This window comes from Cebus imitator, unplaced genomic scaffold, assembly GCF_001604975.1.
Source record: "Cebus imitator isolate Cc_AM_T3 unplaced genomic scaffold, Cebus_imitator-1.0 Scaffold411, whole genome shotgun sequence".
NCBI lineage: Eukaryota > Metazoa > Chordata > Mammalia > Primates > Cebidae > Cebus > Cebus imitator.
In genome coordinates, this window is record NW_016107726.1 from 1,185,498 (window position 1) to 1,203,866 (window position 18,369).

General features: G+C 38.6%; 1 protein-coding gene across 3 annotated transcripts in view; it reads right to left on the reverse strand.

The window, feature by feature from the left end:
* Positions 1 to 18,369, reverse strand: part of USH2A (usherin) — a 777,259-nt gene that overhangs the window by 52,917 nt on the left and 705,973 nt on the right. The window lies entirely within an intron of this gene.

Here is an 18,369-nt window from a genome sequence, read left to right on the forward strand (position 1 = left end):
ATCTCTTGACCTCGTGATCCACCCGCCTCGGCCTCCCAAAGTGCTGGGATTACAGGCTTGAGCCACCGTGCCCAGCATATTTTATTGTTAAAAGCACCATAACCAAAACTATGAAACCTACCAAAAGTACTTGTTAGCTAGGCTTGGAGAATTTGGTCTTTGCTGATTTAAAAGAAAAGAAAAAAGAGATAACCAAATTAGGATTTTTTGTTTGTTTGTTTTTCTGCTTAGAGAGCAACATTTAACATATTTGGCATGACTAAACTGGAGCTAAGAATCCTAATGTTTCTAAAGGCCCTGGGGTACTCTTTCCACATCTGGACAAAAAGAATATCTTTTTAAAGTACGAATTATGTCTGCAAGTAGGGTAGTAATGTGTGCATAGGTATACACACACACACACACACACACACACACACACACACACACACACAATTGGCATTTTCTGTTATGTACCATACCCAAAGGATGTAAGAAATATGAGAAAATTTTGACTGGGTTAGTAGGATGTTTACAATCGATGATCTGCTTTGGTTTATTAGATGTTTTAATGTGATACATGGTTTTCAATTATCTTATTTTCTTGGTGAGCATGTGAGGAGGAATGTGAAGTGGAGTAGTGGAAGTTTTTTCTGAAAGTAGGTACCCAAGAACATCAGACAAAATTATGTATAAGGAAGTCCTCCTTAATTTGGGGATATCCAAATATCATTTTGGATAAAATCTAAAACGAGATGACAAAATGAAACAGAATTGTTTTCCAAACAAACTGGTTAGACAAAAACAAAACAATGTAGAAATAGTTTTTGGTTTTGTTTTCTGACATTATTGGCTATACATTTTAACTGTGTTAATATTTCTTGTTATGTGTTAAAACATAGGCAGAGAAAATACAATTTCCTTTACACATCAAAAACTTGTAAAGTCAATTTTCCTATTTCAATAAGTCCCATTATGATATTACATGCTAACCTCTTGAAATCTTTTAATATTTAAACATTTGCTGAGCAACCAGACTCTGAAACAAATTTTACAGAAATACTAATTTCTCTTTTTTAAAATATTAAAAGTTAGATCATAAATATTTAAAAAGTTATTTCTCCACAACATTGGATTGGCCTTTTAGATAAATATAGCACAGAACTAGAATGACCATAATGAATATTAAATCTGAAGATGCTACAAGTCCCGATTACAAACATTCTTTTCTGATAAATGATTCCTTTTCTGTGGAAATAGGGCAAACATGGGCAAGATTAATAATGCAAAAAAGAATAATTCTTTGTTCAGAATATTCAGTAATAGATGCCAAAAAACCATACGCTCCAAAGCAAATAGTAATCACCTCTAACAGATTATATATAAAAAAGGTGGGCTGCTGGGGGACATTTTTTCATAAGCTTTTGTCATAAGAAACATGAAAAGCATGTGGGCTATAAAGCAAAAACATATGTATATTGTCAATAGCTGCACCTGCTCAATTATAGTTTATTTCAGAGCTGAAAATTTCATTCAGCCCCTAGATGGCAATACTATCAAACACTTTTGGTAACACGAGTACTTAATGATTAACAACTGGCATTCAGTCATCCAACACACTCCAGGCAACCATTAAGAAAATAACAAAACTGATTTCATTATAGATTCTTTTAATAAACATTTATGGCTCAGATCCTTGAAAGCAGAAGTATTCAGAATGCCCTGGCTTCAAAACCTCCACCAGCTAATATAGAAATACGGCCTGCAGGTCGCAAGTTGAAGTTCGTGCATGCCTGGCACAGGAAATGTTTAGGGATATACTCCTACAAAGGGTGATTACAACAGTTGTTTTGTTTAACCTGGTCTACATGTATCCTAAAAAAAGAGAAATAATTGCATGTTGGAATTTAAAAGAGAATTTTTGTGTCATGAAATTATACTGAGGACAAGTTCTCACATTACATTAATTTGTTATTAATTAATTAATATTTATTGGCTCTTTTGCTTAGGCTGGAGCGTAGTGGCATGATCATGGCTTGCTGCAGCCTTGAACCCCTGGGCTCAAGTGATTCTCCTGCCTCAGCTTCCTGAGTAGCCGGGACTACAGGCATGTTCCACCATGTGTGGCTAATTAGAAAAGGTTTCTTTTTGTTCGTTCTTTTTTTTTTTCTTTCTAGAGATTGGGCATCATTATGTTGCCCAGGCTGGCCTCCAACTCTCTAGCTCAAGCAATCCTTTTGCCTTGGCTGCTCAAAAGTGCTGGGATTACAGGTGTGAGCCACTGGATCTGGCTAATTTGTTATTCCTGAAGAGTTACGTATGTACACATACACACACAGACACACACACAGACATACGCACACACAACACATATAGACTCCTTAAATAAATCTCATTAATAGCCATAGTTTTTGTCAATGTTTAGTAAAAGCTGTATTAAAAAATGAAGAAAACATAAAAATGGCAAGACAATCCTTACCAATTTATTCTTTGACATTTTAGGAAATAATTTATATTATTCTCTCCTGAATGAATTTCCAATACCAAAATTGACTATTTTAGAATCCTGATGCAGAATGTGGATGCAGTTCACTCTGTGGATTGGGTTGTCTCTCATTTACTTACTCAGTTACTTGTTATTTTTCTTAAATTCAGGATATTTTTTTGAGCATTGTGGATCTTAGATGTTTTGGGTTCAATTCCTTCCTTTGGAGATGCAGCATTCTGTCCCACTGACTAGGAAAAGTCATCATTGAAAACGATTTTCCTTCCTTTCACTCCTTTGCTTCACCTTTCTTCCTTCCCTTCCTTTCTCGTTCCTTTCTCAACCTTTCCTTCCTCCCTCACTCCTTTTCCTCTATGGAGATTATCTTAATTCAATACTCTTACTTCTTCCCCTTCATTGCCATTATTTTGCTCTTTCCTTCCCACTCTTCCTAATGATTTTTTTTAACTACATTTTTTGTTATCCCTGACTTCTGGGCTGCCAACCTTGCCCTTGTTTCCATTTTGTCTCTGTTCATTCTATGTCCCCGTCCATATTGTACATAATTCTGCAACCATATCAGCTACTTTTGTTAGGCAGCGGAGGAAGAGAATGACTCAACAAAGAGAAACAGGAAGAACTATTTTACTAGGAATAATCCATTATTTGCAACCTAATATCTTCAATGGGATTCAGCCTCTTTTTTTCCCTATAACTTATATGCATGGAGGTCAGAGTTTGGATACAAATCAGTGCCTCATTTTATGAGACTTAAAGACAAGACTCTCTGGAACATTCTGCCAGTTGAGGTTCTGCTGGCAATTTGAACTATATTTTAACCTCTTGACTCAGCTCCTGGGGACATATGAAACTGCTTGGAGTCTTCAGTAGTCTGACAATTTTACACCATCTCCTCTGATTATTTTTGACGACTTGAAGTGCCCCAAAGGTGGCCATGGGGTCAATAGGTTTATGTAGGTTGAAAATGATCAAAAATTACCATTGATCTGTAGCTGTCAATAAAAGGCTGTGTGGGGATACTCCCTGCACAAATGTTTAAACTGCATAAAGCTTCCCAACTTAGTCATCTTTGAGTCTATTGATCTGATGATCCAGCAGTTTCCAGAGCTTTCCCTCTGGTCTTTGTGGTGCATTTTCACTAAGCTCACTTACCGTAGCCCTTAGGAATCTTTTTACCCTGCTCCCAGTAATGAACCAAAACAGCGATGTATAGGCACTGCTGTATTCATCAATAGAGTATTATGTGTGTGCATTACATTTTGGAAAGGGTTAATCTTCCTGGTCACCATCACGTTCATTCTAAGCCAGTGGGATTTCTTCTGCCTTTGTCTTTCATTTATGATTCTCCCTTATTCTGGGTTCCTTATCCTGAAATAGATGAGTTTTGGCTTCTGCATCCTGACCAAGTGACAGGGTTCCCTTGCCTCCTTAGTTATCATGAATACCAAGAACAGGAGAGTAAGTCACATCCAAAATTCACCTTTTTGCACAAAGGGAATTTGAGAGGAGTCTAGATTTAAGTATATTAACCTCTGTATTCTTAAGTTGAACTGCCCAGATACTTTATCATAAATTATATTTTATCTTGTCTTAATGATAGAGGAATGATTGTAGCCGAGACCTAGAGTTTCTGATTTAGATACAAATAAAATGTGAGAAGCAGTTTGAGCTCCCGTCAACTGTTACCTAAAAGCCATGACTTTGGAGAGAGTACACCCAGGCAATTGGATGGCTTTTGTACACTGTAATGCTGACAAATCAACACAAAATAGGTTTCTAGATTTCTGAAAGCCAGATACTTTGAGGCATTCTGCAGGACTATTTTTCCTTTCATTTATAAAGTTAACCTTTGAGTTCCCCCAAAGTTGATCAATATATTTACATCTAATACTATTTTGCAAAATTCAAATCAGTCTTTTTTTTTTTCTTTTTTTGAGACAGAGCTTCACTCTTGTCATTCAGGCTGGAGTGCAATGGTGCCATCTTGGCTCACTGCAACCTCTGCCTCCTGGGTTCAAGTGATTCTCGTGCCTCAGTCTCCTGAGTAGCTGAGATTACACACATACATGTAGAGTTGCTCTGGAATCAAAGATCAATTCACGATGCAAAACATTTTCACGGATTTCACATGCATGCTTCACCTGAATATATCTAAGCTGGTGGGACAAAGAAGAGATTTATCTTGATAGCACACACATACATGTAGAGTTGCTCTGGAATCAAAGATCAATTCGCGATGCAAAAAAGGTAGAACAAAATACCCTTCAGGGCCGTGGTCTATTGTTTAGTGTTCAAGAAGAGCGTGTATGTGCTAGGCAGCATCACTATTATGACACAGCTGTCAAAATGCTCAGTGCAAACATTCAGCATTGTTTCTCAGCAGCTGGTTTACTTCTTTAAACATTTTTGAGCATCGTTTATGCAAAAGACTCTATAAAGTTGCAATGGGAGACACAAGATGGGTAATGCAGACTCTTGACTCTGAGGAACTTATAATCTAATAGAGCAAACCAATAATGTACATAGATACACACAGTTCAGTTCACACAGTGCAGTGCCATAGTAAGTGCCAGAGAAATACTGAGGAGACACTTATAATTCAGGAGAAAGGCAGTGAGGACTTGGGGAAGATTTCATTGAGATGTGGCATTTGATTCAGGCCAGGAAAGATGTAGAATTTGAGTAGAAGAAAACAGATGAGGGATTAGAAGAAGGAACAGAATAAAGTTCAGGAGATACCTGGGTGGCAGTTCAACGGAGTGGAAGTGTGGTGGTTGCAGGGGAATAGTGGGGATTGTGGCTGGAAAGTGGATTGTGGTAAGACTGAAGAGGGCTGTGAATGTCACATTGAATTGCATTTGTAAGGAAACAATAGGTAACATTAGGAAAAAAAAAAAAAAAAAAAAAAGAACTAATTATATGTGAAGAGCTCTACAATGCAATTTGAAGGAATAATGGAAGAACTTTTAAATTTCACCCTATCGTGGTGTAGATCATGGTCAGTGACTAATGAAATAATAAATCTGCCAGGAATTAATTAATTAATTCCCTTAATTATTATTCAGCCAATAAGTATAGATTGCCATTTGCACAAGGTAATAGGAGAGTATTTTCTTAGAAAAAGGATTTAAAAATTTCTTTATGGAATGTTCACTCTATTTCAAACTGTGTAATTATTCTTTAGACACAAGGATTTTTCTTTTGATTTCAGTTGAGGTGGGACTATAATAACTGAATGGCATTAAAACCAGTTTTACTATTTTCTGTCCTAACCCACTATCAGAACCACGCGTTCCTGAATTGTGTTTTTTCCCTGATACTGGGGACAGGTTTCAGTGGCTCCCTCTACACTTTTGCCCCAGCCCCTTGTACATATCAAACAGTGAAGAGGCAGCTGGAAATGTTAAGGATACTATTGACGACTGGGTAACAATGAGGCCAACTTAAATGTACACATAAGTGTTAAAGCATTCCTAGCTCTGGGTTCTAGCTAATGCTGTAGCCTAATGGATTAGTCAGGGGCCAATTGTTATAACAATTGTAAATTTCAAACTTAATGTGTTCAGCTTGCAGGATCCACATATTAACACTGGGAACACTTTAATGCTTTTACTCCAACAACTCTCTACACTCTGAAAAGAAGAATGATATGTGAAAAGGGAGAAGGTTTTTTATTTCTCTCTCTTTAGAATTCATCATTTATTTTGTAATGGAGGGGTCAATTCAAAAGAAGACTCAATTCACAGACATTTTCTTTATAGACAAATTGGCTATATCAATTTAACCTATAAAGCAAAAGCTAGAGTTCTTGCAAAATGAACAGTGATGCTTCCGTTACCATAAAAACATTGGGGGAAAATGGTTTTGAAATGCCTCATTTTTCAAAGAAGAAGAGGGAAAAAAATTAAATTTGTGATAATTAAATTTTAAAGTGGCAAATCAGTCACACTAAATATTAAAAAGTAGTACTTCTGATCTATCAAAATTAAAAATATGCATACTCTGTGACCCAGCGATTTCACTCTGATAATCTATTCCATGAAAATACTAGCAAAATTGTACTAAAACTCACATAAAAATTTTCATTTTGGCCATAGCTTTGTATTTATTTAAACCTTGATTAAACACATAAGTACTGAGAGCATCTTCTATACTAGGCATGCTCCTAATCTCTGAGGATTAGGAGAAGAAAGCAAGGGAGGCAAGGTCATTACTGTCCTGAGTTTTACATTATAACAAGGACAAATGGGCAATATATAAACAGAGAGCAAGAGAAACAGAGAGAGAGATATCCAGAGAGAAAGAGAGAATTGGAAATTGTGGTAAATTATGAAGGGAACAGGTAGAGTGGTGCACTAGTGTTTGGGCTTAGATGGTGGGGAAGTGTGAATAAAATTCTTGATTTAACAAGGGCGGGTAGGAAAGGTCCTTGAGGAAGTTTACATTTAGGCAAGAGTGCTGAAAAACACCAGCTGCATGAAAAATCCAGGGGGAAACTTTTGAGCAAAAGCAAGAGCAGAACAGAAGCTCTAAGATGGGAACAGACTCGGTGTTTTGGTTCACAGAAAGGAGCTAGTGTGACCAAGCCTGGTGAGGGAGAGGAGAAAGGCCCAAGGTCAAAGGGATGAGCAGGAGCCAGAGAGTGTCAATCCTGGAGGCCAAGGTGAAGAGTTCGAGTCTGATTCCAATTTCAGTGGAAAACTATCGGAGGCCCATAAGCAACTTGATCTAGGTTTTAAAGAAATCATTCGGGCTGCTGTGTGACAAATATACGGAGGCCATTGCATTGGTTTACTTGGGCTGCCATAGCACAGAACCACTGACTGAATTGCCTTAAACACAGAAGTTCATTTTCTTGCAATTCTTGAGGTTAGAAGTCTAAGGTCAAGGTGCCTTCAAGGTTGGCTTCTGGTTGGCTCTTAAACAGCTGTCTTCTGGATATGTTCCCACTTGTCATCTTTGTGTGCATGCAGAGGGAACGATATCTCTAGTGTCTCCTCTTCTTCCTGTTTTTTCTTTGAGATGGAGTCTTGCTTTGTCACCAGGCTGGAGTGCAGTGGTGTGACCTTGGCTCACTGAAACCTCTGCCTCCCAGGTTCAAGCGATTCTTCTGCCTCAGCCTCCTGAGTAGCTGAGATTACAGGCATGCACCACCACGACCGGCTAATTTTTTGTATTTTTAGTAGAGACAGAGTTTCACCACATTTGCCAGGCTAGTCTTGAATTCCTGACCTCAGGTGATCCACCTGCCTCGGCCTCCCAAGGTGCTGGGATTATAGGTGGGAGTCACCAAGTGCACTGCCGTCTCTTCTTCTAATAAGAACATTAATCCTATAGGAAAAGGGTCCCACTCCTATGATGTCACTTAAGCTTGATTGCCTTCCTAAAGGCCCTATCTCCAAATACAGTCACTTTGGGGGTTGGGGGGCTTCAACATATACCCAGAGCAACAATCACTGCATGCTTAGCTCTTTGCATAGATAAATTTGCAACAACAATACTTCATAAAAAATGAAGTGGTATGTAAACTACCAGGCTATATCTATGAGGAGCAGGAAAATTATTTAAAAATTTTAAAGGTTTTACCTACATTATTACTTTTGATAAACTGGATCTTCTAAGGGAAGGGTGCAGTATCAATGAAAAGTTCCCCATCTCCTCCCCATGCCGCAGTGATTTAGTTCCCCTCCCCTGTGGTAACAAAAGTTATTTGTTTACCATTTTCTTTTAGTTTTTAGTTTTTTTTGAGACAGGGTTTCACTCAGTTGCCCAGGCTGGAGTACAGTGGCATGATCTTGGCTCACTGCAACCTCTGTCTCCAAGACTCAAACAATCCTCCCACCTCAGCCTCCTGGGCCACTACAAGCAAGTGCCCCTACACCCAGCTAATTTTTTTTTTTTTTGTAGAGACAAGGTCTCACTACGTTGCCCAGCCTGGTCTCAAACTCCTGGGGTGAAGCAATCCACCTGCCTCGCCTCCCAAAGTGTTGGGATTACAGGCGTGAGCCACTGCACCCAGCCAGTTTACCATTTTCCTGTCTCTCCTTTCTAAGGTAGATTATCTGTGAGCAAAGTTGTTGCTCCTACTATATCAGACTTGCTGTAAAGTACTTCCCATGCATTATCCCATTTCATCTTTGCATGAAGCTAGGAGATTTATATTGTTATGCATAAGGAAACTGAGGCTTAGATAAGTTAAAATGTCTTACCTAGAGTCTCTTGCTGACAAGAGACAGGGTTATGATTTTACTTCTGTGCTATATGGAGCTACAATGTACTTGTCAACTGTATTAGTGGTTCCAGTGTTTTGGTTTCAAGACCCCTGTTACTTGAAAACCACTGAAGATCCCAAAGAGCTTTTGTTTCTGATCTATCAATAGTCACCATATTGAAAATTAAAGTTGAGAAGTTTTTAAAGGAAAAGAATACTGAAACATGTATACTACTAGCCAGAAGAGAGACAACCTCCTCACATAACATGTGGCCTTTGGAAAACTTCACTGTACCCTTATGAAGTGAATGAGGGTGAAAAAGACATGTGAGGTCTTACTATGAGAATGAACATAGTTTTTCCCTGGCAGAGCCCCTGCAAGAGTTTTTGGGACCCTAAGAGATTAATGACCTATATGTTGGGTGCTGCTTAACTATACTATACCCCACTTTCACTGGCAGCTCCAAATAAAGATGAATCAGAGATTTGTTTGAACTTTAATTCAGTCATGAAAGGACTTCTATTCTTATTTCTCCTGACAGACACAAACAAAATACTTGTGGTTAACTATAAAATATTCTAATATAAATCAGGCCTGCTAGAAAGACTCAGGGTTAAATAGTCTAAAACTTGTGACTGGCACTCTACTCCAACGGTCTGATTTTGTGGTTGAGCCTGAGATCCACAGGGCCCATAAAAGGATTGTTTTATCTTTCACCTGTACAAGATAAAACAATCCATCAATACCAGAATTGCAAACGAATTACAAATTCCCAACTCATGTCTACGCACTCTTTTCAATTTAAATTTGTTTAAAACAAGGCATTTAAAATTTCTTTATCATAAGTATGGCTACTCGAGGGAGAAAAATGGGTTTGAATTTACTCATAGGTCCACCTTTATTACTCGATGGATCTTGTACTCTATTGAATCTGTTCACTTGTTTTTCTCCTTACTGCAAAGTGAACTGTTTCCCTTAGGACTACATCTTGGCCTTTATTTACTCCAATGTTCTCATACGTAAAATGGGAATAGCAATATTACCTACCTGTGTAAACTTTAGTGAGTTAACTCTCAGAATAGCACCTGACATGTTCATAGTAAGCATTTAATAAGTACTAGCTTGATGGCTATTATCATAAGCATTTCAGAAATGTTTCTACATATTTGGTATTTGGTAAATATTTCTAAAATGTATGAATGAATACATAGATGAATAAGTCAATGAGTAACCCATAAGGCATTTTCAATGCATAGTATCCTGGCTTGTATAGATAATATATCAAAAGCATTTTGAAAAAAGCCATACTAACCTTTTTTTGAGAGAGAGATTCTTGCTCAGGCTGGAGTGCAATGGTGTGATCTCAGCTCACCACAACCTCTGTCTTTCGGGTTCAAGTGATTCTACTGCTTTAGCCTCCTGAGTAGCTGGGATTACAGGTGTGTACCACCACACCCAGCTAATTTTGTATTTTTAGTAGAGAGGGGGTTTCTCCATGTTGGTCATCCTGGTCTTGAACTCCCAACCACAGATGATCCACCCGCCTCAGCCTCCAAAAGTGCTGGGATTACAGGCGTGAACCACCACACCCAGCCCATACTATCTTTTTTTAAAAAATTAATTTATTTGACTTTAGGTGCATACTATATCTGGCATTTCTCCCATGTTATCCCTCCTCACCCTCCCCTCCCTCCCCACCTCAGCCCATACTATCTTATGAAAATAAGAATATCTTTTACATTAAGTTTATCGACACTCCTTGTAAACGTCTGTCATGAAGACTAAGTAGGTACTGAATAAATGTGTACTGAATAATGGAATAAATAGTAAAATTTTCCTTGTTATTGACTTCAGTCTATTTATTCTTTAGAAATTTGTTTACACACACATGTAAACTGGATATATAATAGTCTGATTTTTCACTTTTATCTATGGAAAATATAATACAATAAAGTTATTACATTCTTATATGCCCTGACATTGGGGATGGGTAGATAAAAGAGAATATCTTTTTCCAAGAATAAAATGATTAGATTGTATAGAAAATTTGTGACTGGGCATGGTGGCTCAAGCCTGTAAATTCCAGCACTTTGAGAGGCCGAGGTGGGCGGATCATGAGGTCAGGAGTTTGAGACCAGCTTGGCCAATATGGTAAAACCCCATCTCTACTAAAAATACAAAAAAAACTAGCCGGCATGGTGGGGCACACCTGTCGTCCCAGGTACTCAGGAGACTGAGGCAGGAGAATCGCTTGAACTCAGGAGGCAGAGATTGCAGTGAGCCAAGATTGTGCCACTGCACTCCAGCCTGAGCAATAGAGGAAGACTCCATCTGAAGAAAAAAAAAGAAAGAAAATTTGCATAGAGAGGTTGGTGCTGGAGACCCCAAAATGACATTTTCCAGAGGGTCTGGGGATTACAATGGCAGGCATTAATTTTTTACCCATAGTATAAGTTTATCCTTGGAAATAGAAAAATGTGAGCAAGTTTACAATAATAAATATAAAAATGTGGATAAAATGGGGAACTGTAGAAAAAAATTAATAAAAGAAACACAATAATAGATTAACTATAAAATAAAATAAAACCAAACAAAGCCCTGAATCATCAGGAACCAGCCTCCTCCTCCAAAAAAGGCCGAGGGCCAGAAGTTTTACCAGTGAAGTGTGTTGTTATTGCTTTGAATTAAATCTATTATGTAATAGATAATCAATATTATGTACAAAGCATTCCAGAATATAGGAAAAATAGGCCAGACACCAAACTCATTATAAAAAATTAGGATACTATCAAAACTGAACAACAGCATAACAAGAAATGTAGATTATAGACTAAAATAACTTTTGAGGTTAGAGGAAAATGTCATAAGGAAAATATTAGCAAACAGTATGCAACAGTGTATTTAAAAATGCTGTAATTTCTGTCTTGGTCTCTTTGGTTGCTACAGCAGACTACCATAAACCAGGTGGCTTATAAAGAACAGAAATTGGTCTCTTACAGTTCTGGAGGCTGTGAAGTTCAAGGTCAAGATGCCAGCAGATTCAGTGTATGGTAAGGGTCTCCTTTCTGGTCACAGAGGTCTTCTCAAGGTGTCCTCACATGGTGGAAGAGGTGAACAAGCTCTCCAGGATTAGTTCTTTTGTAAGAGCACTAATCCCATTCAAGAGGACTCTGCCCTCATGACATAATCACGTATCAGAGGCCCCACTTTCTAATAACATCACATTGAGGGTTAGGATTTCATTTCATGGATTTGGAAAGGGAGTAGGCAGCTGCATTCAGTCCATAGCAAGGACCCTGGAGGATTTAGCCCTTAGAAAAGTTGATTTCCATTTAATCATTTCAATAGACAAAATTCAGCACTCATTCATGATAAGGTCTTTCAGCCAAGTAAAATAGAAGAAATTGTCTTTTACTTGATAAACAGTATTTACTAAAATCATATAGCAAAATCATACTTAATGATAAAACTTTAGCAGTCTTCCTGTTAATATAACAAAAAAAATATGAAAGATGTATTCTATTTATTATTGTACTGGTAATTCCAGGTAATGTAAGATAAGGAAATAAGAAGAGTTATGCAGCAGAGATTCTTATAATTCATCAAATGTTCACTTATTTTATTTTTTTTCTCTCCAGCTTCCCTGCACCTAAATAGAGAGGTTATAAGACATTCTTATCAATGGGATGTGGGCAGAAGGAACGTCAGCTCTTTTCGGGTCTGGACCTTAAAAGCTTCTTGCAGAACTCTGCAGCACGCTCTTCCCCAATCATGATCTGACACTGATATAAGATGGAGAAGAGCAGCCAAATCCATCTTTGACTTTCCCACTTTCATTGCTTAGGTAGTGAGATTTGGAGTTGTATTTGTTACCACAGCTTATCCCGTCCCGTCCCGTCTCATCCCGTCCCATCCGATCCTAACTCAAGGTACATGTGTTTTGAAGCATGAGACATATGCCTATTAACTACCTAAAAGGTCCACAATCTAAAAATAAACCATTATAGATTTCAGCAATTTTAGGATCATACAAAAATTAATTGTACTTCCCAATAAAAAACAGAACTACCAGATTCTAAAACTTACAACCACAGTTAAAGAAAGGTGGGAATTGGCAGTAATCAGTATTCTAGTCAAATATATTTAGTTACAGGGAAGATAAACTCATTTTGACTGGTTTTATAAGGAAGAGAAAAGGAAAGCATAGAACCCAAGGCTGTGCAGAATATATAGTTGACCTCTGAGCAATACAAGGGTTAGGGGAACCAATGCCCCCACAGAGTCAAAATTCTACATATAACTTGTTGGTTTTTTTGTTTGTTTGTTTTTTGAGACAGAGTCTCACTCTGTTGCCCAAGCTGGAGTGCGGTGGCACAATCTTGGCCACTGCAACCTCTGCCTCCTGGGTTTAACTAATTCTCCTGCTTCAGCCTCCTGAGTAGCTGGAATTACAGGCGTGCGCTACCACGCCCAGCAAATTTTTGTATTTTTTGTAGAGATAGGGCTTCACCATGTTAGCCAGGCTAGTTTCAAACTTCTGACCACAGGTGATCTACCTGTTTTAGCTTTCGAAAGTGCTGGGATTACAGGCATGAGCCACTGTGCCTGGCCTACACATAACTTTTGACTCCCCCAAAATTTAACTACTAATAGGCTACTAATACCAGAAGCCTTACCAATAACATAATCTGTCAACAAACATACATTTTGTTTGTTATATGTATTATATACTACATTCTTACAGTAAAATAAGCTAGAGAAAATGTTATTAAGAAATCATAAGAAAGAGAAAATATATATTTCCTGTTCACTAAGTGGAAGTGGATCGTCATAAAGGTCTTCATTCTTACCATTTTCTTGTTGAACCGGCCAAATAGGAGAAGGAAGAGGAGGGATTGGTCTTGCTGTCTTAGGAGTGGCAGAGACGGAAGAAAATCTATGGGTAAGTGGACCTGTGCAAACCTGTGTTGCTCAAGGGTCAACTTTACAGTTTTGGCTTTTGAAACTGGAAAACTGTCAGAACTTGGAGATTCTCTCTCTGTCTTTCAGGGGCTGCACGGTCCCTCCCTCCCTCCCTCCCTCCCTCCCTCCCTCCCTCCTTCCCTCTCTCTCTCTCTTTCTCTGGTCCAGCATGGCTACCAATTCTCAGTCTAAACAACCTCACAGACTTGGTAGTCACAACCATCTGATCACTGTCTCAGTGTGTCTTCAGAAATCCAGGATCTGGTTGGTTGTTGGCTATGCAGTAGATTTGCTGGCCTCGTGTCAGCTGTTGCTGAAGAGTCGGCTGATACAGACTTGTGTCCCTGGCTCTCCTTTTTCAGCTTAAATTACAAATGGAGGGATGGTGGCGTACGCCTCTATTCCCAGCACTTTGGAAGGCCAAGGTGGGAGGATCACTTGAGCCCAGGTCAAGGTTATATGAGCTATGATGGAGCCACTGCACTCCAGTCTGGGTTACATAGTGAAACCTACCTCTAAACAAATAAAATTAATGGTAGTAGCTCTCAGTGAGAGGATGTCATGCCATGCCACGCTGAAACACTTCCATTTCACCAACTTTATTTTTATTTTTATTTTTTTTTTGAGACAGGACCTTACTTTCTCACCCAGGCTGGGTTGCAGTGATGTGATCTCTGCTCACTGCAGCCTTGACTTCCTGGGCTCAAGTGATTCTCCTACCTCAGCCCCACAAGTAAATGGCATTACAGGCATGTGCCATCACACCCAGCTAATTTTTTTTTGGTATATTTTGTAGAGACAGGGTGTTACCATGTTTCCCAGGCTGGTCCTGAACTCCAATTCGCATTTCTCTAATGACCAGGGATGATGAGCCTTTTTTCATGCTTCTTGGCCGCATAGTCGTCTTCTTTTTTTTTTTTTTTGCAAGAAGTGGAATTCAAATAAATGTCTACTTTTGTGAAGTGTTTGTTCATATCCTTTGCCCACTTTTTGATGGGGTTGTTTTTTTCTTGTAAATTTGTTTAAGTTCCTTGTAGATTCTGGCTATTAGCCCTTTGTCAGATGGATAGATTGTACAAATTTTCTCCCATTCTATAGGTTGCCTGTTTACTCTGATGATAGTTTCCTTTGCTGTGCAGAAGCTCTTTAGTTTAATGAGATCCCATTTGTCAATTTTGGCTTTTGTTGCCATTGCTATTGGTATTTTAGTCATGAAGTTTTTTGCCCAGGCCTATGTCCTGAATGGTATTGCCTAGGTTTTCTTCTAGGGTTTTTACAGTTTTAGGTCTTACATTTAAATCTTTAATCCATCTTGAGTTAATTTTTGTATAAGATGTAAGGAAGAGTTCCAGTTTCCTTTTTCTGCATATGGCTAGCCAGTTTTCCCAACACTATTTATTAAACAGGGAATCCTTTCCCCATTGCTTTTCTCAGGGTGTCAAAGATCAGATGGTTGTAGATGTGTGGTATTATTTCTGAGGCCTCTGTTCTGTTCCATTGGTCTATATATCTGTTTTGGTACCAGTACCATGCTGTTTTGGTTACAGTAGCCTTGTAGTATAGTTTGAAGTCAGGTAGCATGATGCCTCCAGCTTTGTTCTTTTTGCTTAGGATTGTCTTGGCTATGCGAGCTCTTTTTTTGGTTCCATACATAGGATATTTAAAGTAGTTTTTTCTAATTCTGTGAAGAAAGTCAATGGTACTTGATGGGAATGGCACTGAATCTATAAATTACTTTGGGTAGCATGGCCATTTTCATGACATTGAATCTTCCTATCCATGAGCATAGAATGTTTTTCCATTTGCTTGTGCCCTCTCTTATTTCCTTGAGCAGTAGTTTGTAGTTCTCCTCGAAGAGGTCCTTCACATCCCTTGTAAGTTATATTGCTAGGTATTTTATTCTCTTTGTAGCAATTGTGAATTGGAGTTCACTCATGATTTGGCTCTTTGTCTATTATCGTTGTATGGGAACGCTTGGGATTTTTGCGCATTGATTTTGTATCTTGCTTTTTGAGATATTCTTGAAGCTTTGAGACTTTGCTAAAGTTGCTTATCAGCTTAAGGAATTTTTGGGCTGAGATGATGGGGTTTTCTAAATATAGAATCATGTCTTCTGCAAACAAAGATAATTTGACTTTTTATCCTATTTGAATATCCTTTATTTCTTTCTCTTGCCTGATCACCCTGGCCAGAACTTCCAATACTATGTTGAATAGGAGTGGTGAGAGACGGCATCCTTGTCTTGTGCTGGTTTTCAAAGGAAATGCTTCCAGCTTTTGCCCATTCAGTATGATGTTGGCTGTGGGTCTGTCATAAACAGCTCTTATTATTTTGAGATACATTCCATCAATACCTACCCTATTGAGCATTTTTAGCATGAAGTGTGATGAATTTTATCAAAGGCCTTTTCTGCATCTATTGAGATAATCATGTGGTTTTTGTCATTGGTTCTGTTTATGTGATGGATTACAATTTGCATATGTCGAACCAGCCTTGCATCCCAGAGATGAAGCCAACTTGATCGTGGTGGATAAGCCTTTTAATGTGCTGCTGCATTTGGTTTGCCAGTATTTTATTGAGAATTTTTGTACCAATGTTCATTAGGGATATTGGCCTGAAATTTTTTTTGTTATGTCTTCACCAGGTTTTGGTATCAGGATGATGCTGGCCTCATAAAATGAGTTAGGGTGGAGTCCCTCTTTTTTTATTGTTTGGAATAGTTTTAGAAGAAATGGTACCAGCTTCTCTTTGTACTCCTGGTAGAATTTGGCTGTTAATTGATCCGGTCCTGGGCTTTTTTTTTGGTTAGTAGTCTATTAATTACTGCTTCAATTTCAGAACTTGTTATTGCTCTATTCAGGGATTCAACTTCTTCCTGGTTTAGTCTTGGGAGGGTATATGTGTCCAGGAATTTATCCATTTCTTCTAGATTTTCTAGTTTATTTGTATAAAGGTGTTTATAGTATCCTCTGATGGTAGTTTGTATTTCTGTAGGATCAGTGGTGATATCTTTTTTATCATTTTTTATTGTGTCTATTTGATTCTTCTCTTTTTTCTTTATTAGTCTGGTTAGTGGTCTATTTTGTTAATCATTTCAAAAAACCAGCTCCTGGATTCATTAGTTTTTTTGAAGGGTTTTTCGTGTCTCTATCTCCTTAAGTTCTGCTCTAATCTTAGTTATTTCTTGTTCTCTGCTAGCTTTTGAACTTGTTTGCTCTTGCTTCTCTAGTTCTTGTAATTGTAATGTTAGGGTGTCAATTTTAGATCTTTCCTGCTTTCTCATGTGGGTATTTAGTGCTATAAATTTCCCTTTAGCTGTGTCCCAGAGATTCTGGTATGCTATGTCTCTGTTCTCATTGGTTTCAAAGAACTTATTTATTTCTGCCTTAATTTTGTTATTTAGCCAGTAGTCATTCAAGAGCAGGTTGTTCAGTTTCCATGTAGTTGTGCAGTGAGTTTTGAGTGAGTTTCTTAATCCTGAGTTCCAATTTGATTGCACTATGTTTTGAGAGACTGTCTGTTATGATTTCTGTTCTGCATTTGCTGAGGAGAGTTTTACTTCCAATTATGTGGTCAACTTTAGAATAACTGTGATGTGGTGCTGAGAAGAATGCATATTCTGTTGATTTGGGGTGGAGAGTTCTGTAGATGTATATTAGGTCTGCTTGGTCCAGAACTGAGTTCAAGTCCTTAATATCCTTATCAATTTTCTGTCTTGTTGATCTGTCTAATATTGACAGTGGGGGTGTTAAAGTCTCCCATAATTATTGTGTAGGGGTCTAAGTCTCTTTGTAGGTCGTTAGGAACTTGCTTTATGAATCTGGGTGCTCCTGCATTAGGTGGTATATATTTAGGATAGTTAGCTCTTCTTGTTGCATTGATCCCTTTACCATTATGTAACGCCCTTCTTTGTCTTTTTTGATCTTTGTTGGTTTAAAGTCTGTTTTATCAGAGACTAGGATTACAACCCCGGCTTTTTTTTGCTTTCCATTTTCAGCATTTTTTGCTCTGGTTTTTCCTCATCTTCACGGATTTATCTACATTTAGTCTTTGAGGTTGGTGACCTTTGAACAAGGTTTTTGCATGGTTGTCCTTTTTGTTGATGTTGATGCTTTTCCTTTCTGTTTGTCAGTTTTCCTTCTAACACTCAGGCCCTTCTTCTGCAGGTCTGCTAGAGTTTGCTGGAGGTCCACTCTAGACCATGTTTGCCTGGGTATCACCAGTGGAGGCTGCAGAACAGCAAAGATTGCCTCCTGTTCCTTCCTCTGGAAGCTTTATCCCAGAGGGGCACCTGCTGGATGCCAGCTGGAGCTCTCCTGTATGAGGTGTCTGTTGACTCCTGCAGGGAGGTGTCTCCCCATCAGGAGGCATGGGGGTCAGGGACCCACTTGAGGAGGCAGTCTGTCCCTTAGCAGAACTCAAGCCCTGTGCTGGGAGATCCACTGCTCTCTTCAGAGCTGGCAGGCAGGAATGTTTATTTTATTTTATTTTTATTTATTCATTTATTTATTTTTTAAAGACGGGGTTTCACCATGTTGGTCAGGCTGGTCTTGAACTCCCGACCTCAGTTGATCTGCCTGTCTTGGCCTCCAAAATGCTTGGATTACAGGCATGAGAGGCAGGAATGTTTATGTCTGCTGAAGCTGCGCCCGCAGCTGCCCCTTCCCCCAGGTGCTCTGTCCCAGGGAGATGGGAGTTTTAACTATAAGT